Source organism: Protopterus annectens, chromosome 4.part1, assembly GCF_019279795.1.
Source record: "Protopterus annectens isolate FY-2018-M chromosome 4.part1, PAN1.0, whole genome shotgun sequence".
NCBI classification, from domain to species: Eukaryota; Metazoa; Chordata; order Ceratodontiformes; family Protopteridae; genus Protopterus; species Protopterus annectens.
Window position 1 is genome coordinate 279,534,553 of NC_056734.1, and position 23,457 is coordinate 279,558,009.

Genomic DNA, 23,457 nt, shown 5'->3' on the forward strand with positions numbered 1-23,457 from the left:
CAGTATAAACATTATCCATGACTATGTCTGTGCGACACGCCAGAGGTACCTGTATAGGGGCAACACAACAGTATAAACATTATCCATGACTGTATGACAGCCACAGTTCGCACTGTGCATGTCACATCATGTACCTGTGTGGTAGCATGTGGTATGCACACATCTGCAAACACAACATAGCATACTGTAGTATGTGGCTTGTGTGCCCATATACCTGGCATGTGTTGTTACTTTACATGATGTACAGTGACACCTACACCTACAGTGGATATCATACTCATATGCAAGACTGACTTACCAGGCAGCTCCAGGCTCATTGGTTGGGAGACATCCACCTCCACGATGGTGGCTAGTGTTTCTGCATGCTGTTCCCTGGGTGTCCCCAGACTGGCCAGGAGCTCCTCCATGTGTGTGAGTGGGGGCTGGGTTGGTGGCCCACCACCTGTTCCACCTTGTTCTCTGGCGATTGCGGCGGCACTCTGTTTTGCGTGCCATATGAGGTCCATGCAGTGTCGACGTATCTGCTGGTAGGTGCAGTTGTTGCCACCCAAGTCATTCACCCTCCTGCGCATGTCCTGCCACAGGTCATCCGGCTGCTGCGCTTGCTGTGGAACATGGCTGAATAGCAGGTCATAGTTGTCATGGAGCAACGGTATGATTACTTCATCCTCCTGGCGGCTGAAGGCTGGCAGTCGTGAACGAGGCATTATCTGTAAGACATAATGATGGTGACAGGTCACATTCACACTGATGTACTGGTGTACCACTGAACATACATTGCTATGACATGTACGACATCTGCATAGTAATCTCTGAGACGCATCATGACACTGACACAGCTGACGTGTTGCTGTCACACCTGTTACACGGTTATGCAGTGGGTATCATATCATATCTCTGTGTCAACTCATCACACTGTACATACCCCATGTAGATGGTAACCTGCTGTGGATATGTGTACCTGCCTGCACCTGTGTTCATACCAATCAGCACGTGGCCTGATGTGTGCACAGTTCTACTGTTCACCTGGATGCTGTGTATATGTCACTAGGCATCACAGACGCAGCCGTTATGGACGTCAGCGGTGGCACTGCACACATACACATGGCCACCTGTACATGCATGTGTTGTGCCATATACATCTACTCAGCACTGTACGGGTGTTGGACAACCTGCCACGGCTCGCCTGTATTGCACATGTGATACACATGGGACAATGTCTAATCATATGACATTAGCAGGGATGGTCATACATAGCATGTGCGCGTGCACGTTGTACACGCTGTCACACAGCACTTGTGACACCACAAGGTGCATCAGTGCCACATTACTGATCTGGTCAGTTGATAGTGCAAGTGCCATGTGGCCATCGCATCATGTATGACTGTGATGGCACTTGCAGCCTTGCTGGACAGGGCTGCATGGTATGGCAGGGTATATCACATACATGGCACAGGGATGTGTCCCGCCTGTGGGATACCAGTATTGGGAGGGTGGCTGTCCATTCCATATGTCATTTCTATGGGTATATGGACATGTCGCATGTCTATCATCATGGTGTGGACAATGGCCTTCTGCAATGTAGGCAGCATGCTGCTTGGTGGGGGTGTGTATGGTGCATGCTGGTATCGCACATCTATGCATACACATTACCCCTGACAGGTGCTATGTGCTGTGATATTGTTCAACACAGTGCTGTATGTGCCCGCACGGTGATATCCTGTGCACATGGATGGTACCCCGGCCTGACATGGGTACCACATATGTCTACATCCAGTGCCTGCTGCCACCACCATGTTGGCGGGTGCACTGCACAGCACCATCCCTCCCACAGGGACCATGGTGTTGGGCACTGCCTAGGTATTCATTTATGGGGACGGGGATGTTCACATAGCGGGGGCACTGCTGGTATCATCCATCAGACCATACACGTATGACGCACACCTCACACACACAGCCCATTCAGTATGTTGCTCGCAACACTGACACAGCTATACTGCTAGGCCAGGGCCATTCCCAGCCATACATACACAGATGCATAACACGTCTGTCTGTGGCATGGGCTACAATGATGGTGGGGTTCAACACATACCGTGTTCGACTGTGGCTGGCGCTGATGTTCTGTGCACATGTCAACACAGTAACCCTGTTCTACTGTAGCCAGCGGTGATGTGCTGTGCACATGTCAATGCTGCACATTGTGTTGGTGTCTGTCTGTCAACAGGCCAGTGGTGGAACACGCAAGGGTATTTGTAATCAGATATGCATGCCACCCTGTACAGCTGTACTGCTAACATCTCAGGTGCTAATGTGTCATGGACATGCACACCTTACCTGGAAGGGTGATAGTGGATTGCCACCCGTACCCATCACCTCTTGTGGGTTGCTATTGTCCAACACCCTATTTGTATTGTATGTTCAGGCTATGCACCTGTGCAGGACACGTGGGCATGTAATGCGCTACTGCGTACCTTTGCACCCATTGCACAACATGTCACACAGGTACACTGGCAGCCATACACTTCACAGCTTGATGAAGGTATGACAGGTGTTGTACACATGTAACACATATCCTGTGGGACATGGTCGTATGTACAGGCATGCCTGACAGTCACGTACCAGTGCTACCCCTATATGACGGATATGCCGTACATGTGGCAATACAGCAACTGTCACATGTACTCATGCAATGCCCCCCTACCAACATGGAGCGGTACTGCCTGTGGGGGATGTGCATCTGCATCCATGCTGTGCCCATAGCTGTCAGTTGTACATCATTACATGCAACGTACCTCATTTGGTGTTTTAACAGGTGCATGTTCATCACGGCTCCACATTGGTTGGGTCTGTCACACAGTCATTGTTGTACACGGTTTATATGCCAGCCATGGCTTACTATATGTGAATCAATGTGATTCATTGGGATACCATAATTATACATTAGAGCAGCGTATTCCAGCCATCATATAGCCTTCCTAGATGACACTGTTAGCCAGCCAGTAGTAGGTGTTCCGCCATCTGCACATTAGTCACACAGTACGAGGGCTACTGTTACCCATTCTGGGGACAGGGTGCTGACAGCTGTGGATGGGTGTGATGCTGTCGACAACCATGACTGCACCTGACGGTCACGTCTGGATGGGTAACATTCACAACACACACCTACCTTCACGAAGTACCACATCATCTACAACAATGGACATTCCTGCCAGAACAATGTATGCAGTATGTCTGTATGACCACTGTAGGCACCACTGGTGGCCCCCAGCATGGCAGCCAACAGCACCAGTGTATATCCCGCAGACCCATGGGTTACACCATTCACAACGCACCAGTCACGGATGACCCTGTTGTGGATCACATTGCAGTTCCACACATCATGTTACACAAGGCATCATGCACTGAGATGTTGCGGATGGGTGAACAGCTCTGCAACTCAACATACGCTCACATGACACATCACCTGGTACAATATATCTCGCATACAACATGTTATTGTGACTGCCCTGTGATGGCAATACACAGGCTACATGTACTGGGACATGCGATGGCTCACTGGTGTTATAGCCCTCTGGGTGTGTGTCTAGCCAAGTGTACAGTAGGCAGTGGTCTGAACACAGGGACACTGTACATTGACCTACTGTGTCACTGCAACTGTTGCCTATGCTCCTACTGTTATTGTACAGGCATGTGGTATCTGATCGCTATGACAGTCCTGGTCGACCACAATGCTGTGGCACTCATGACCTGCAGCCATCGGCCTGGAGTGTGGAGCACACATGTACATCTTCACATGCTATGCTGCCTCTGTGGAAGTTTCACATAACTGTCTCCGGCAGGGCTGTAACAGGCAGGCACAGCATGGGGTCATGTGGGACAATGCTTGCATCTTCCACTGTGCTGCACACAAGCGAGGCACACACACTATTGCACCACTCACATATCTCTGCAGTGACTGGGACCTGCCTCCATGCTCTGCGCAGCATGCCTGCGAGTACGGATTGTACACGGATCATACCTCCCAGGCACATACCTAGACTGGAACACCCACAGGTGAGGGGTTCACACATCACACAGTGTTTTGCACACATCCTGGATAGTTACCTAACACAATGCATCATAGGTGCTCCATGTGCAGATACCCGTGTTTGTGACTGCTATACACATTGTAACACGCGACAGAGTCGACATTGTACACCACAGGTTACATACCGTCTGTGTTGTTATACTGTACATTGGGCCTCAGACAGCTAATACTACCATGTGCTGACAGCAACCCACACTTCCCTGGAATAGACAGCCATGTACCTACACATGCTCGAGTCATGCACTCCGCTCAGCTGGATGACACATTACACAGCACATACCATACCTACACTACCCTTAGCATGCACAATACCTCCATGTGACTGGTGTGACGCACCTGGGGATATCCTCTCTTTGGTGGATTAAACACATATGCTACACGGCCCTGCTAGCCACACCCTGGAAACACACCCATCGCAGCATACACGGAACATGTGTACTACGACCAGTACTACTGACGTCTGCTGACAGCAGTTGTTAATGGCATGACACCCCAGCAGATGGACAGTGCACATACATATGCTGACACATACCACAGTGCGCTTCCGTAGCATGTACACAATTGCAGCCACCATGCTATTCCACACAGAGACATGGCGGTACTGACCTGTTCACAGATGCCACTGTGATGGTCATGTTCCATGCACATATGATGTACAACCACATGTGCAGGATGTTGCACAGTGGTGTACATTCACATGTGTGGGGTGCATCACTTGTCAGCCATGGTGGGTCCTCGAAGTCCATGATCACATACTCCAAGGCTAGCTACCTAAACATGACTGCCACACATTGCGGTGTGGGGCCTCAGGCATTGTGGTGGTATGTCTGTATTGTTTGGCTACATCCACATCTGATGTCACATACAATAGTCACCCAGGTATTGCAGACCGAGCTACTGTTGGCAACGTGCCAGGCGATGGCGTACTTACTGACAATACACCCTCTCACTCACTACAGGGTCGCAATCTGTACATGGACATCGTAGTGTCCCTGTGGGCACATACACGGTACTGACATGCACACGATATGTCCTGGGACGCTGGCCCGATGTCACCTTCCGATGTCCCTGGCTGTAATGTCCCACCAATCTGTTCGGTATATGTCTCCGCACCAGGCCACTATGTTCACTGCTGGCCTGTTGTCGGACATTGTGTACCCTGACCGCCACACAGCGGCATTTCTCGCACTACCCACGGGTGGCACTGCATTGCACTTGTGGGACTGTAGTCATACACCCATGACTGGACCATTCTGAATGGCAATGGGGCACATCCTCACGAACGTGATTCCCACACACATTGATGGCCTCCAGGCCTTTCCTAGCACCCATGTTGGGCTTGTGTATGCCACAGCACGGCACATACACATGCTGGCCACCTGTCATACCGTTGCATGGGCGGTTGGGGTGGTACGGAGGCCGATACATCAGACGTTGTCCTCACATTGCCCTTCAGCACCATTCCACGTTCTGGTATTGGCAACTTACACATCCACCTGCACATCATACCCTGTGTCTCAGGATGTTATGCTATGTGGCTCATGGACAGGACACACAGTGGTGCGAGCATACCATAGTACCTACTACATGTCAGGTACATATGGCATTACACAGTCCTCAGTCATGGGGCCCCTCATGTTCACTATATGCTTACATACAGAACATGCTGTCACAGAGTACTGTCCATGCCTAGATATCCCACGCCTACATACCAAGCGCCTATATTGCTCCACCAGCTCATACCGATACCAACCATACAGGTGTCAGTGTGGCGGATACATCATATGAGTATCATGGCATTGGGATGCATGACACATGGTGCATGCACATCACCTTTGCATAACAACATTCACCCACTGACTATCACATGGATACTGGTCCCGTACATACATATCACATTGTACATGGTTGCTGTACATACATATGCCACACACAGTCCTGTGGTTACCGTATTCCACTGTGGCATGGATACCCTTCTGCAAGGCCACACCTATCTGTACTGTGTGTGATGCTGGTACATAGGTAGCCATTGTACCTGTGAAATACACACATCTACACACAGTCAAGGGTACAATACCACATCTATGGTGTACCTTCAACAACAGCTACAGCTTTACATGGCACAACATTGTCATGCCACGATGTTTACCAGGCTCAGATGGTTTACATATGCGGCTGACATACGGACAACACATCTGTACACATCTGCATACCACATACTCAGGGGTGTCTTCTGCTCTGACACGGCCCATGTCCTCCACATTACTGATGTATATACTCCTCATACATGACATCTGCGGTGGGCAGTGTGAACGGACTGCTCCTGGATATGTGCACACATGCCACACTGCATGGGCTGGGCTTCTGTGTTACTTCCACAAACACAGCACACACCATGCTGTGGAACATAGGTCCTGTGCATATCCCGCAGGGACACACAGTAGCACTGTTCATGTGATACCTCCCTTGCTGTTTGAGTGACACGTAGTCCTGGTACCACCGCAGCAGCGGTACTGTGTAGACGTGCAGTTGACACCTGCCTCTGCTGTTCACAGGACACTACCATGGGGAGGTGACACTATTGTGTACACTGCATATATGTTTACACATGGACCTGCCAGACTGCATTGTTGCCAACTGTGCACCTGTGCAGCTGCTACAGGTCCTTTGGGCATGGTTACTTGGTGCTCCTTCCAGTTCAGATAGCTATCATGCTACTACTCTGTCCCATACCTACAGGCCATATGTATCCTGTTATTGTACATACCAATAGTCGATACCTGTGTTATGCATGATATGCCTGTGATACTGTGTATGATATCTGTCATATCTACCTAGACATCTTTACATTACACATATTTCACATAGTATCCCCTAATGCAGGGCATACTTGCACATCAGCCACACCTTACGTATGACATCAACAGTATATGCCCATACACATGCGTGCTGTGACAGTATACATACATGTCCTATCCCCTGCTATGGCACTTCCTTGTTGGACATCCACTGCCAGCAACGTAGTGTGGTATGGCATTGTTCTCTCTAATGCCCCCCTGTGGTAGCCCTTGTGGTGTCTCCGCTGTGTACACGATGTCCCACTGCTGTACACACGGTGTCCATAAGCGTTGGTATGCTCGGCAGGGTATCACTACATAACTACCTTTCACCACTTTCTGCATTACGGACAAGTGTAATTAATTACAACCACCATTCACATACAGTACAGCTTCGTCATACACATCATGCGTTACACAACCGTACATATCGTGTGTTCAACATACCTTGTCAGTGTTTCGTTCCGTGTATTGTTTTTCCGTTTTCTTTCGCTTTCGGTTGTACACTGTTGGTTCGGTATGAGCATACGGTTTGAATATCCTGCGAGTCATCCTTATATCCGTCGATACCTGCAACATGTGAATTCATCCCACCAATTGCTGTTCCTCAGTGAGTAATTACGTGCATATCACCTGTGCATCTACTCCATTCGCAAATTACGCATCCATACTGGGGTATAATTGGATTCCTCACCTGGGCGTTGGCTATTTGCCCTACCTTCGTGGAGATGGTCTGTATTGTGTTATGTTATGTGTAACTGCAACCGCTATGCGTGGCGACAGATATATTTCAAAGTAATGTTACCCGTGGATTGTGTGTGTAGGGTGTAGTATTTGGTTCGACATGTGGGTGTCCCTGTCCTGACAACGAATGATAATGGAGTATTGCATTCAAAATGGTAACATGGCTGTTGTATTCCTTTATACAATGCATGCAAGTATGCGTCCGCCTTTAATTGTGTCTCCCACGCGAGATGTTGTGGTTATGCAGATGTCATTGACTGACTGTATGTTTGTGCTGCTATTACAGTTTGTATTCCTTTAATATCTACGGTGTGGGATATCGGTGGTTGTACGTGACGGATACGGGTTGTGGGCCTTGCATCTCTACATACACAGTATAGTTGTCTGTGTGCTCTATCCCTACCTGGAGAGTTAACAGTTAATAGTCTTTTGTTATGGGAGTGTAGCTTGGGCTGTTGTTAATTGGTTCCAATATCGTCTGCAGGTGGCCTTGCTGCATGTATACCCCTGTAACTTCTGTGGTATATCAGCGGCTATGTGTACGTGCGTAATTACGTGCATATCACCTGTGCATCTACTCCATTCGGTAATTACGCGTCGATACTGGGGTATAATTGGATTCTCCGCCTGGGCATTGGATATTCGCCCTACCTTCGTGGGGATGGTCTGTATTGTCTTATGTTATGTGTGACTGCATCTGCTATGCATGGGAACAAGTATGGTCTGCATTCATGTCACCCATGGATTGTGTGTGACAGGTGTAGTATTTGTTTCAACAAGTGGGTGTACCTGTCCTGCCGACGTATAATAACGGAGTATTGCATTCATAACTGTAACATGGCTATTGATTGCATTTCTACAATGCATGCAATTATGCAGCCGCCTTTAATTGTGTCCCCCACGCGATATGTTGTGGTTATGCAGATGTCATTGACCAACTGTATGTTTGTGCTGCTGTTACGGTTTGTATTCCTTTATTATGTACAGTGGGGGATATCGGTGGTTGTACATCACGGATACGGTTTGTGGGCCTTGAATCTCTACATAACCAGTATAGTTGTCTGTGTGTTCCGTCCCTACTTGGAGAGTTGACAGTTAATTGTCTTTTGTTATAGGATTGTTGGTTGGGCTGTTGTCATGTGGTGTCGGTATTGCCTGTGGGTGAGCTTGATGCATGTATACCTCCGTAACATCTGTGGTATATCAGCGGTTGTGTGTACGTGACAACTATCCCTTGTCATTCTGTCACAGATATTTGCAGTCATTGTGGTCCTGTTGTTGGGATAGCCTGTTAGCCAGTGGTTGCCACATATTCAGATGGGGATTGATTGTTTGACACTTGTAGAACACACAGCGGTGTTTACGGGCCGACACGTGGCCACGGTCAGTACTGGGGTAGCACATACGTATTTCCGCGGTACATACCTATTGCTGTGTGACTTTGCCGATGTATCTTATTGCAATTAACATATCGGTGTCATACATACAGGCATGACTATTACATACGTCCTTTCCATTTCATATGGGGTATATTCCTGTGCTACCATCTGGGACATTTTCACTTTGTATCATTCTACGTCGCGACACACCTAGCCAGGGTGGGGCTGTCACTACTACTTTGGGACTAGTAGTGTACATATGCCTGAGGCTAGTTTACCGTATGCCTACACCTAATATTCCGCTCTGCCTCTAACGTGGCACCAACATACACATGTTGCAGACACACACACATTACACTCACACAGCGACGCACACGGCACCCTCACCGCACATGTACACATACTACGGCACTCACGGGGACGGTTGCACACAGTACCTACGTGGACCACAACACCGGTGGCGGTGTCTACCTCTCCCTTCATATCATCATACTATTACACGCGCATGTACTGTTACAGTACTGTGGTCTGGCGATCTTTCCACCTCGCGGTTATGCATATCGGTATGTTACCCGTTCCATGGTTGGCGGTATCCTCTTATGTTGAACCTCCCGGATGTTCAGGTTGTCGTTTCACTATGTATACTATGTACAGATATCGTGGGTTACATCTCAGTCACCTTATATCCCTCTAATTCCCTGTCTTAACTGTAGTATATACATGTATATGTGTACATATATTTCTATATATATGTAATTATATCTATCTACGTATATATATATATATATATATATATATATATATATATACATATATATATATATATATATATATATATATATATATATATATATTTATATGTATACATCTTGCGGCGAACGTGGCAGGCATACAGCAATGCCATATGCTGTAGGACCTGCGTACTGTTCAGGTGTTGGCGTTACATGCTCCACTGGCTGTTGGGTGTACAGTGTTTGGGGGCTGCCTATGTTGGAGTCACACATGAGGCCACCCATACAGTACACTTTACAGGTGGTCATGTTTGTGTGCCGTCCATTTCACTGTGTGTGCAGGTAGGGAGGTGTCAGTCCATGGGGCCTACGCTGTCAGAGTATGTGCTATACGTTCCCTCTTTGCCAAGGCATAGGCATATTGAGTACGCCTCTGTCTGCCTACTGGGGCTGGCACAGTGTGTTCCTGGTCTGGAACCCTCTGTGCCTGGACTGACCTTGGCAGTTGTGGTGGGCTTTGTGGCCCTTCACCGTTATGTCCCTGCAGCAGCTGCTTCCTCAGGACCATATTATGTAGCATGGCACATACTATGAATATGTGGGCACATGTGCCTGGAGAGTACTGCAAGGCTCCACCAGATGTATCCAAGCACCGGAACCGTGATTTCAGCATCCTGAACACACGCTCTATGATTATTCTGGTTTGTGCGTGTGCCTCATTATGGCGTTCTTGCATATGTGTGTGTGTGCATTTCTGATGGGAGTCATCATCCACGGCTCCAGTGCATAGCCAGCATCCCCCACGAGATGGCCTTGTGGGATGTCCCCCCCTGGCAAATACCCGGTACAGCTGTGAGGCATGCCAGATATAGGAGTCGTGGTAGCTTCCAGGGCTGCCAGCACACACATCCATGATAATGCCCTGAGCATTGCACACGACCTGGCAATTGATGGAGGGGAATCCCTTGCGGTTTATGTAGCGTCTACCCTGCTCGCCAGGTGGTGACTTGATTTGTATGTGCGTACAGTCTATCGCACCCAGTACCTCCGGGTATTGTGCCACACGGTGGAAGTGGCGCATATTGCTAGCCAAATCCTCCTGAGATCTGGGGAAGTATATATGCTCATTGGCATGTGGTAGCATGGCATCCAGGAACTGGTGTAGTACCCTGGATGCTGATGCCTGTGAGATGACCATTATATCTCCAGTTGGCCTTTGAAAGGTACCTGTGGCCAGTATTCGCAAGCTTACACATACCTTTGTGTCCACTGGGATGGGTTCCCCTCTGTTGTTTCTTGTTTTCAGGCGTGGCCGGCACAGCTCCACTATTTGCTGTAACGTGTCCCTGTCCACCCTGTAACGCTCTACTATCTCCAGGTCTTGTAGCCCCTGGTAGGTTACCCTTGGTCTGAACACTCTCCTTCTCCTCCGAGGCCTACGGTGGTTGTCGGCACCCTCCTCCACAACACCGTCTGTCTCTAACACGTGCTGATGGATCACAGCCATGGCAGCACCCAACATGTACATTTTAAAAGTTCCCTGTGTGTTTACACCTATGGTGCGGCGTTTGGGAATACACGGCTGTGTGTTGTGTGCATTCACACTTTATACTATTGTGCTGTGCACACCGATGATGTCATAGGGTGTGTTTGTACGGCCGTATCTGGGGGTTATCTTCCGTGTTTTACCGATGGAACTATAACGCTGTTGCCTTTGGTGTTGCATTACTCTTGCCTGCCATGGATTACCTTTCGACCTTCCCTTACTATTTCTGCACATTGCACCTACTTTTTTCCAGCATGCATCCTGCAGAGCACTGTCATGTGTACTTTCTGGGACATGGCATATCATGCGTTTTGTGTGCTGCCGCCGTTGTGCTGCCTGTCTGCTTTGCTCTGCTGTGTCAGGTCTTCTATCTTTGCAATCTGCTACCTCCCCTACTTTCTTTGCATTCATATGCCTCCCTATCCCGTTTTGCAGGTTTCTGCATGCAGAGTTGTCAGCTCCCGCCGATTGGCCTTCGTGGGTTGATTAGTGTTGATTAATCATTAGTACTCCAATTACACTTCTTCCGCATTTCCTCATATTCTTAACATCACCTTCCTGTTTCCGATGTTGTTTGCGGGTCGAGCGTCACATGACTACGTTAAGGGAACGTAGTCATCCTCGTGCACATGCACTTCTGCGCGCATTGTGTGCTCTCAGCTGAACTATTACCCCACACCCCAGTCCTGCAGCTGTGATTTGCGATGTACATCTCAGGTTTGCTGTGCTCCAATGTGCTTCCTGCTACGGTGGCACACCCCTCTGCAGATGACATGTATTCCCTGTAAGCCACTCCTCGGTGTATTACCGCTGTGCCGTTTGGTACAGCCTTACGCCGGCGGGGGATTTGCGATTCAGTATTATCTGCCTCATTTGCATGGCATTGACTACTAATTCATAGTTACCACGCCGAACACTGCCGTGAGTCCTTGGCAACCCTTGCACCGTGGTTGTGGCGTTCCATGCATACCATGGTGTATTATGCTGTGACCCTGCTGTGTATTACGCTGCTGTTTTATAACATTGTTATATTATTTCATTGTATTGCACCTTCCGCAAACATGTCCTAGGGTTCTGATGTGAGTTGCTGTGGACATGCCATTTAAGTTGTTATTTACATGTTGTGCATGTTTTCTTTTGACATTCTTTGTGTATTTCGCCATTGGCATATGGTAACAGTGTGACACCTGGGTCTGACTCTCTTCCGTTACTCCTATGTTCTGTTTGGGAAAATGTAAACCGTTTTTTTTTGGTTTACATTGCCGTGGGCTTATGCTACGCCTGCGCCACTTCGTGAATCGCTATATGCCTTCATTTGCATGGTGCAACACCGCACATGGGGTGTTTAGCATACCTACGCTGGGGGGCTGCGCAGATCCGGCACACGCCGGTAGTGCACATGGGATTGAATCATACCTGAATCGCTCGGCGGCCATATTTGGCATTGTAACGCCTATGCTATGCGTGCGCCTGGCGCAAGGTTCATGAATCCCGGGGTAAGATTAAAACTAGAAGAAAGAAAAAATACTTGCACAAGAAAAACTGTCAAAAGCTTCAAATGCAAATTTGTTTTCATTAAAAGAACAGATCTATGAAAAACATTATATAGACCAGGAAACTTTGGGCCATTTAAAAAAAGAAACAATTGAGGAAGTGCAAAAATAATGAGATTTTCAAAAGATATTAAAAAGAAACATGGCCATGGAAAATAAAGTGAGATCTGGGGTCTAGATTCGATCACCGAACATTCAAAATTTCGAGTGCTCTAATAGCGACCCGTTTTAGAAACAGTAAACCTAATTTTTTTCTAGGGAAAGAATTCTGTTGTCTGTTTCTGTTGCTTCGGTATTTTCAGCACTGTGGTGGAAAGTTACGGGTCGGGTTCAGGTAAGTGTGTGATTTTGTGGACATGAGGGTTAGGGCGGGTTAGGTGAGTTAGGGTTAGGGCACGGGTCACATAAGTGTGCAATTGTGTGGACGTGAGGGTTAGGGTGGGGTAGGTGAGTTAGGGTTAGGACGCTGGTGAGGTGACTGTGTGATAGTGACGGACCTTAGGGTTAGGGTTTGGGTTAAGGTAAGTGGATAGTTAGTGGTGTATGTATAGTTTAGTGTAGGATTAGATGTAAGAGTTTAGGTGTATGTGTGTGGATTGCTGTTTGTTTGGTGTGCTTATGTTGTGTGTATGTGTTTTGGAACAGCAATTTTTTCCCCTAGGAAAAAATTCACTGTTTTGTATGTTCGATGTTTTAAATTTTCCATTCATAAGGTTCGATATTAGAACACTCGAAATTTTGAACATTCGGTGTTCTAATATAGACCCTGACATCTGATATGGTGCAACATTTATTCAAAGGACATTCCAAATGAATCAATACAAAAAAGCAGCTCCAAAGATATTTGGATTGAAATAAAGGCACCTAGATATGTAAAATTTCACAATAGAAAAAATAAGATCACAAAGGGGGAATGTAGCATAGAAGATTAGTAAAGTAGAAGTTAAACAGATAGAAGCTGAAGTCATGGAATACCTGTGAAGTGAAGGATTTAGTGTAGAACATCTAAACAGGCTATATCACAGCATGATGGAACAATGAGTCAACAAAGTAAGGAGAAATAGGTGGAATGGGAGACATATGAAGCAGACATACAGACTTGGGGAAAAAAAGAAATTCAGTATGGTGCAATATTTATGCAAGGAGAAAGCAAAATTAATCAATACAAAAAAGTAGCACCAAAGGTATTTGAAGAGAAATGCAGGCAAAGGCATCTGAGTGTGGAAAATCTCAAAACAGAAAAAATAAGAAAACAAAGGAGGAAAGTAGAAAAGAGGATCAGTAATGGAGAAGTTGAAGAAATCAGTTCTGAAATTAGGGTTTACCTGCAAAGTGAAGGAGTTAGTGTAGAAAATCCATCTCTGGTAACCTTACACCATGATGGAACAAGAGTTCCCAAATTAAGGAGAAACAGGTAGAATGGGAACCATCTGATGACTTGCCACATGAAGATACTCTGTACTCTTCAGCAGAAACCAGTACAAAAGTTCAGTTGGAGTTGCCCATCAAGAGAAAGAGCAGTAAACTGTGGCAACTTTGATGCAGTCAATATTGTGAAATGACAGGCCAGTGACCTCCTATATGAAAGAGCGACAGATGATGCAGGATGCAGCTGAAGATAATATGTCACAGGAAGATATTATGGAACTATCTGTAGAATGACCACAGGGCACAAAAACAATGTGCTCTCAGTTTAGAAAAAAAATTATCTAAGGGAAGAATTGCTTGACTTAATAGAGATGGATAGACATATAAAGAAATAGATTAAAGAAGGTCAGAAAGACTTAAAATGTTATGAGTCTGATAAAACAAATGAACACAGTAATCAAGACTATAAACAGAAATTTGTGAGATATTACAGAAGTTAATAAGACATATTCCGCTGTGGCGACCCCTAACCGGGAAAAGCTGAAAGACACAAACAAACTGTGCAGCTAAATTAATAACATAAAATCTCACCACAAAACACTGGAAAGTAAGTGAAGAAATCAAATGCCATCATGAAAGTACTGAATAGAGAAAACTATAAAGCAATTAAGAGGAGATATATCACTGTTAGAAGAGTATGGGGGGGACAGATCAACAAAAATACTTAGAATGATAGACATGATAAAAGCAATGTATAGTATCAGAACAGACCAGGATCTGTCATACACTATTGCAAATAATAAACTAAAGATATCAGTAGAGGTAGAAAAACTTAGAAGATATGCAGATGAAATCTGCAATGGAAAAGTACAAAATAAGCAATTCATTCATGATCAAAAAGTTTTATAGAGAATTTGGAAACAAAGCAAAAGGAGTAGAAACACCACCAAAAAAAGAAGACATAGACAAGTTTTGGACGAATATCTATAAAGATCATACGGAACATAATGAAGATGTTTACTGGATAGAAGAAGTAAAGGAAACAGAAAGAAGTCCAAATGTACAGGATATGAAATATGATGAAGTAACAGCTAGAGAAATTGAAACAAAATTAAGAAAAGCTCCTAAATGGAAAACTCCAGGCCCAAATGCAGTAGCTAACTTCTGGCTAAAAGTATTAACATCTTTATATGAAGATTTAGTCATGAGTAAGAACTGCTTATATGCTTATCCTGAACAGGCACCAACCTGGTTACCAACAGGAAAAATGATACTCCTCCTTAAGAGTGATCCTGCAAGCTATCCTAAAAACTATAGACCAATAATTTGCCTTCCAGCGATGTATAAACTGTATACTGGAATTGATGCTGACAATTTATAGCCATTTAAAAGAAAACTCATTCATGGCAATAGAACAGAAGGGTAACAAAATAAAGTCATATGGAGCAAAGGACCATTTGTTGTTAAATTAAGTCATAATGGAGAGTTGTAAAAAGGGGAAGAATCTAAGTATTTCATGGATAGCTTATGTAAAAGCAATTAACAGCATTACACATTCATGGATAAAGGAGTACTTCACAAATGTATAAAATACACAGTACATCAATCAGTTACATTACAGCAACCATGAAACAGTGGAAACCACTTTGCAGCTATACCGTGATAAAGAACAAATTATTATCCCAAGGATAAAAAAGGTGTGTGTGGGGGGGGGGGGGGTTATTCCAGACTGAGCTGCGGTTACTGCTGCTCTTTTGGTTTCCCTTTAACCCATTAAGCTGTATACTTAACAGATGAGGGCATGGTTACTTTTTGGCTTCAAGAAAACCACAAAGTGTAAAGACTTATCTTCTTTGTGTGGATGATTTAAAACTGTATAGCCTATCAGATGAGTTGAAAGCACAACAAGTGGTCAAAACTTTCCCAGATGATATAAGAATGTCATTTGCTCTTGATGAATGAACAAAAGCAACATTTAAAGCAGGAAGGCTGCAGCACTAAGAAAATATCACTTTGGGACAGGAATGTGATAAAAAGGAACGTGAGCAGGAGGGAGTGTATAAATATTTAGAAACTGATGAAGAATTGACACTAAAACATGAACAAATGTGAACAGAACTCAGTAAGGAATATTTTAGAAGATAAACATTAATACTCAAAACAGCTCTGACATCTCGGAGCAAAGCCCAAGCTGTAAAACAATTTGCTTTTCCTGTTCTGACTTGCAGTTTTGAGGTGACTAACTGGCCCCAAAAGATACGGTACAAGAAAACAAGAAAAATGTTTCATGTTTATCAAATGATATATAAAAATCAGTATGTATACCAAGATTATTCCTGGGATTCAAGAAGTTCAGCGCAAGGACAGTTTTAGCCTTCTGCCGAGCGCCCTCACTACAGATGGTGCAGCAGCGCCATATAAATATATATGAGGGCGTGCCGCCGCACCCTTGACGGGCACAGGAAATGTATGCGAGTGCCAGGGGGCATGTACAAGTGCTCTAAGGAGGAGTAAACATGACCTGATAGCTGCACAACCTACTATGCCTACTAGTAGAACCTGCCTCTAATAGTAATTCAGTAATTCAGTGTCCATGGATACCAAAATGTATGCTAAAGCATACAAGAGTGTACACGAACAGTGAAATAAAATTGAAGTAATAAACCCACAAGCACGTAGTAGAATGTTGAGCCCTGTCCCTAGAACTTTCACAGTTAAATTCCCTGTGTCCCTATTATACATTTGAATTGCTGCAATATCGAAGGTGTAAGCAAAGAGCAGATTGTTTGAGCGTCTCTGCCCTCCTCCAAGCATAGCTTACACATCAAATTCATTAAAATGGAGAAAAACATGCAAAATCAATGTAAATGTCAATAGTGTAGTGTTTAGAGCATCTGCCTAATGCACAAGGCATTCACGGTTCGAGCCCAACAATAGCACATAACATTTTTCATTATGGAATGAATGTTGTTTTGCTGTAAAACCGACATAAGAGTATCGCATGAGATATTTAACTAAATGTCATTCAATCAAAGTGGCACTGTCATAATGAATAAGGCACTAGTAAGCAGCTGTAAGCACAAATAAGCAGCAGTAAACATATATAAGTGCCAGTAAGCAAGTCTGAGTGCACCTGCATGGGTCTAAGCAGTGCCCAGCAAAGGAAATGTATACAAGTATGTACAGATATATATGAAGAAAGAACGACGTAGCAATAAAGCATACAAAAGGAATGAGAAGGGAATCAACAGCAACCCCAGTATTATATAGTGCTGGCAGCGTATGTCATATCAAGCTGGGCAGGAGTGAGCAAAGCACTACTACTCACACCACAGGCAGGATATTAACAGTGGGAGTAACATTGTTGATCTGCTAAGTCTACTTTACACACAGAGGGTAGTCCCTGGTGGGACTATCCAAAAATTGATAGACTATTTGGCCATCTGACCATTACAAAAGCAAGGGAAGGCATGTTCAAGGACTAAATGGTGGGACAGCCTGAGAACACATGGGCTGGGACAACATACGTGTAGGGCCCCTAATGCTCGGGAGAGGGCAATGTGTGGAGGTGTGTCATGGCTGCGATAGCAACTGGACAATGGATGGTATGCGTGTATGTTGAACTCGGGTGGGGTGAAGGAACTATGGGTATGAAATTATGGATCCAGGCGTGCCAGGGTTGGATGGGCTGGTTCTAATTGGACCGCCTGTGGAGGTCAGTGAGTTCATTATAAGTATATATGCATACACACATGCAAACATCTATATGTAGAAGTACATTCTCTGTAACACATTCATTCCATTTGCAGACATAAATAACATGTATGTGCCCTCACAAACCTCGACAGTTGATAGAATAATAGGTTGTGCATAAGAGGGAAGGGACGAAACTGCTAAAATGCAGAAGTGTGTACAATGTCCAAAAACAGTGCTGTGCTGAAAAAATCAAATGTGAGGACTTTCCCACACATGGAATCATTCCTGTGATCTGCCTGCTATATGCATACACACATGCAAACATCTATATGTAGAAGTACATTCTCTGTAACACATTCATTCCATTTGCAGACATAAATAATATAAATGTGCCCTTACAAACCTCAACAATAGATAAAATAATAGGTTGTGCATAAGATTGAAGGGATGAAACTGCTAAAACTCAGAAGTGTGTACAGTGTCCGAAGTCAGTGCTGTGCTGAAAAAATCTAATGTGAGGACTTTCCCACACATGGAATCATTTCTGTGTTCTGCCTGCTACGGCAACGCCAATTACTAAACCGGTCTGTTTGTAAAAGACATACGCTGAACACATACATAATTAGGCTCCCATGTGTAACGTGTGCTTTACCACATAGTCATACTTATTAATTTATTGTAGTGTCATGTTAACGGGAGTAAGGATGTAATGAAATATAGAGTCTAATCTTGACATAAAGACATGCGTGTCCCATGTGGGAGAACCCAAAAATTGTGAATAGTGTCCTTTTGGTCGCTCTTGTCACCAATGTTTGTGGACTAAAGGTTTGGGAGTACTGAGGATACGTGGAGTGAGTCAACCAATGGGATGGGTCTACAGGAGTAGGGAGTGGCCAATGTGTAGTGGTATGGATATACCGCTAATCCAACTGGAGAATGGATGACTGCAGAGTTAGGGAGGCATTGGGGTGGGTGTTTGGGGAACCAGTAGCCATGTATATATGGGTATATATGCAAATGAAGCCGCACAGCAATAGTGTATTGGTTAGAGCAACCGCCTAACGAACAGACATTCCTGATTCGAATCCCACTGCATCACATACCATTTACCATCGGTAATCTGTACATGAATATATTTCGACATCTGTCCGCTGTATAACCTGCAAAATAACAATTAAAAGTGAACTGGAGTGAAGTGTCAGTGTCATAATGAATAAGGCAATAGTAAGCAGGTTTAAGCATATATATAAACACCAGTAAGCATGTGTAAGTGCGTTTGTGTGGGGTATGCATTGCTTTACAGAAACACACACACACACACACACACACACACACACATATATATATATATAAAACTATACATATTTTATATATATATATATATATATATATATATATATATATATATATAGTTGCAGACATATACATATACATATTATAAACCACAAAAACAGTTCCTTAAAACTACAAAGCTGAAAAAAGACCAGTAGTATCTTGTTCTTCTATTCACCAGACGTATTTTATTCCAAAATAAAAATCTCTTAGCGCCTCGGCCACAACCAGCCTTTACAGAGTAAAATTCTTTTCTTTTAAAATTTCCTTTTATACATTAACATCACCAATTAATTACCTTCAATTAATGAATTTCATTCAACTGACTAAAAATCAAATAAACTTTTCTTAAAGCTAAAATATCATTGAATAAAGCTTTGCCAATTACATTCTTTATTCAAACCATTATGTTGCAGGGTATTGTATTTAATAATAAAAATAGATTCCTTTTTTCTAAATGAATGTTTTAACATTTCAACACTTCCAAAATATTGTAAAACCTGCTCTAAAACTGTTACTTTTAAGTTCTTAATATCACCTAGATGTACTTTGTTAAAATGTTCTGCTATGGGACTTGTAACTTTGTTTTTCTTTATATCCCTAACATGTTCTTTTATTCTTTCACTTAGGCTTCTTTTAGTTTCACCTATATAGTATTTATTGCATGAACATCCTATGGCATAAATAATTCCTATACTTGTGCAAGTAAAAATCCCTTGAATCTCAAACTTTTTTCCTTTTATTTTCTCAAAAGTTGTTGTTATATGTTGGCAAATAGAACACTTTCCACAAGGAAAGGTTCCAAATTTTATTAGACTCTTGGTAATTCTTTCTTTTGGTTTAAAATATTTACTATGAACCAAGAAGTCTTTTAGATTCCGTCCCCTTTGAAATGAAAACCTCAATTCTATTTGAGAAAGTGATGGAACCTCTTTTTTCACCTGTTTCCAATACCCCCTTATTAACTCATTAAACCTGTCTGAAAAAAGGGTGTATTTGGAAACTAAAAACAAAAAATTATTCATTGATGTTTCATTTATATTTTTATAATTCCCTATATTTTTGTTGTGTGAATTTTGAGTCCTCACCTCCACATTACCATAAATTTTGGCGTAACTTCATCTTGGTTGTAACTTCTACTTACAAACAAAGCTACAGCTTTTTTAGCTTCATTCCATGATTCATTTTCATCACTACATAGTCTTTTTATCCTTAGTAATTCTCCATAAGGAATGGAAGTTAAAGTATGATATGGATGACAGCTACTAGCATGCAACATCCAATTAGCTTGATTAAATTTTCTACGTATACTGGTTTTAATCTTCTTTTTTATTCTTCCTTTTAGGGTAATGTCCAAAATATTTACCTCTAATCCTACTTGTGCTCCATCAAATTGAATTTCATATTTACTTTTATTAAGGTATTGTAGAAATTCTGGTACCTTGTCACTTCCCCCTTGACATACAAATATTAAATCATCTATGAATCTAAAATATTTAATAACATGATTTCTATAAAATGTGTTTCTATATATATGTACATTCTCCACTAGCCCCATAAACAAATTTGCATACACCGGGGCAAAAGCTGCCCCCATTGCTGTACCTTTATTCTGTTTGTATAGGCTTCCTTTGAATTCAAAAATATTGTTCGTTAGACAGAAATGTAATAATTCTTTGATGTAGTGAGTTCTAGGATTATCACCTAGAAAATGTTGTATTGCTTCTATACCATAATAATGTTGTATATTTGTATATAAACTAACTACATCTGCTGTTATAAAATACGTATCCTCTGTCCAAACAATTCCTCTATTTTTTTCAAAAAATCAAAGGAATCTTTTATGTAAGATGGCAACTTCAGTACTTCTTTTAGTAAAAATTCATGTAAGAAACAACTCAGATTCTGTGTAAAATAACCTATTGCTGAAACTATAGGACATCCCAGGGGTTGTGACAAGTTTTTATGAATTTTGGGAACACATAAAAATCTAGCTACAGTATTCTCTTTAGTTGTAAATTTATTTGTCACGTCATTAACTGTAAAATAATGTAATCTAACCCCCTTCTTTAGTAACATCTGAAAATCATACTGTGCTTGAATTAAAATACTTTCATTCACTTTACTGTATACAATTTCATCATTTAAATGTTGCATGCACATTTTATAATAATCCAAAGAATTCATCACCACCAATTTGCCCCCCTTATCTGACGGCTTGAATACTAGTCTATCATTAGTACTCATCTGTTTCAATTTCATCCATTCCAATTTAGTCAAATTATATTTTTTCCATGTACTTTCAAAGTCATCCATTTCTTTCTCTAATATTAATTAAAAGCATTAAAAAAACACTGTATATGAACATTTCTAAATGGAGGCATGAAAGTGCTTTTCACTAATATTTTAGTTGTATCAAACAAACAATATGCATTATTTTCTGTCCCAGAATCGCAAGAATAGAAACTACCATCACTACTTAAGTCTGCTTCCATTTCTGGAACACTATTATTCTGATAACCATAGTTAGAAAAATAATCTTTTAAATGCATTTTGTGTACTAATTTAAACATTTCGCCTTTCACTTCATACAGTCTAGGTAAAACTATCAGAATAAACTTTAAACCTTTTTGTAAAACTGACATTTCAGCTTATCAAAAACATAATTAGACAGATTTACAACATATTGATCTGTATTAATACATTCTACCTGGTTAATTTGTCCATTTGCTTCGTTTGTATCGGCCCTGTCCTGGGTCTCTATAATTATCTTGTCCTTGCCAGGTACATTTCTTGGTTCCATTATTCTGATCATTGGAGCCTTGAAATGTTCTCTGAAAGGACTCAGCATTATTGGGTCTAGGTAAGCCTGGATATTCTTGGTGTAATGCTTCTTCTTCCTCCATGGAAGATGCCCCGCTTTCACCTGATTGAAAACTGATTTTTATACTGCCCGGATGTATTCTTCTCTATTTGAAAACTGACGTTTCGTTGTTTGGGTTGTTGATTGGTTGAAAGCACAAAGGCTTTCTTTCGTTCATAATCCCTTAACTCTCTGAAGTTTTTTCTTCTTCCGATTGATTAAATCTTTTTCATAAGATGAAAGTCGATCATTGATGTTTCCCAGAAAAGATTCTAATGCGGAATTTGATATATATATATATATATATATATATATATATATATATATATATATATATATATACATATGTGTGTGTGTGTGTGTGTGTGTGTGTGTGCGTGTGTCTGTGTAGATATACACAGATATACAGCTATGATAGGAAACAGCACACAAGAATGACATATGCTCACAGGCTATGCCAATGGAAGTGAGGGGCCCAAGCAAGAAACATGAAACACGTAGCATAACCTTCCACCCCCCCCCCCAGCCGGACACGGGAAACATACACACAAACCTGCAAACAATGTAAATAGTACACTGCTCCCCAGACCACAGGCAGGATACAACCGGGCGAGTACACAGTGCACCCGTGAAATCTAATCTTGGAACACAGATAGGAGCGTCCCTTGCGGGACACCCCAAAAATTGACAAGACCAAAAGAAGGTGATACACTGAACATTCCAGCTGGGGTGTATACATACCAGGAATACAAGGGTGGGAAAGCCTGATGACCCATTTGTTGAGACAATTGTATGACATGGGTCCCATGAAGTGGAGAGGGGCAGTGTGTAGTGGTGTGTTCAGAACCGACCAGGACCTAGAGTAAGGATGGGTGCTGTAGAGGAGGTGCGGGTGGAGGAACTATGGGTAGCTAGTTATGGGCCTAGGTGTGCAGGTGATTGCTGATGTGGGCCTATATGGACAGCCCCAGGGATGTAAGCAAATGTGTTCATTGGGCAGTGGCGTCACCCAATGAGCAGCCACACCCACTACGAGTACCACTGCAGCAAAGTGTAATCTATATGGCAAGGAACAGAATAACCAGATGTAGATGTATATATGTAGAGGTATGTGTGTGTGTATATCTACCCATAGCGACATAGAGATAAACCTCTCCCTCTCCGTTGTACAAATGTATACATACAGAGACAGAATACATATACATGCCCACATATAGATATATACATATGCAGACACCCATAAACCCATATGTTGTTAGATATATATATATATATATACATATATATATATATATATATATATATATATATATATATATAT